Source organism: Petaurus breviceps, unplaced genomic scaffold (genome assembly GCF_028583685.1).
Source record: "Petaurus breviceps papuanus isolate PSGF00001 unplaced genomic scaffold, PetGlider_PUasm1.0 490, whole genome shotgun sequence".
Classification (NCBI taxonomy): domain Eukaryota; kingdom Metazoa; phylum Chordata; class Mammalia; order Diprotodontia; family Petauridae; genus Petaurus; species Petaurus breviceps.
The window spans coordinates 2026364-2027023 of NW_027186352.1; the positions used below are offsets into that span (position 1 = coordinate 2026364).

General features: G+C 52.7%; 1 protein-coding gene across 1 annotated transcript in view; it reads left to right on the forward strand.

The window, feature by feature from the left end:
- STK32C (serine/threonine kinase 32C) overlaps positions 1-660 on the forward strand; it is a 206941-nt gene that overhangs the window by 204089 nt on the left and 2192 nt on the right. The gene's annotated exons all lie outside the window — the stretch shown is intronic.

Genomic DNA, 660 nt, shown 5'->3' on the forward strand with positions numbered 1-660 from the left:
TTCTGGGTATGGAGGAGCTGGAGAAGGGCTCCAGGTGCGGGGCTGGAAAAGGGTTCTGGGTATGGAGGAGCTGGAGAAGGTCTCAAGGTGCTGGGCTGGAGAAGGGTTCTGGGTATGGAGGAGCTAGAGAAGGGCTCCAGGTGCGGGGCTGGAGAAGCCTGCTGGGCACAGAGCAGAGCTCTCCTACAAGACGCAGCACTATGCTTGGGGTGTTGACCTAGGTGACCTGCCAGTGCTCAAGCTAACTGCTGAGAATCAGAAGAGAGCTGGGGAGGGAAGAGTCCACCCTCCTCAGGCCTCTGCCATCTGGTCAGACCACCACTGGGAAGGGCACTTGCCTCTTCTCCACTGACTGACTTGGGTGACCTGCTGTTTATCAGGTGTTTGCCCAGCATTCTCATTAATCTCACTGACGTTTACAAGTGTTTCCCCTGCCTCAGGCACCTGAACAAGGCACTGGGGATACAGAGACTAAAAGCAATTAGTTCCTGTCCTCGAGAGGCTTACCATTGACAGGAATTGCATTCTCTCCCTCTCCCTCTCCCTCTTTCTCCCTCCCTCCCTCCCTCCCTCTCTCTCTCTCTCTTTCTCTTTCTTTCTTTCTCTCTCTTTCTCTTTCTTTCTTTCTTTCTTTCTTTCTTTCTTTCTTTCTTTCTTTCT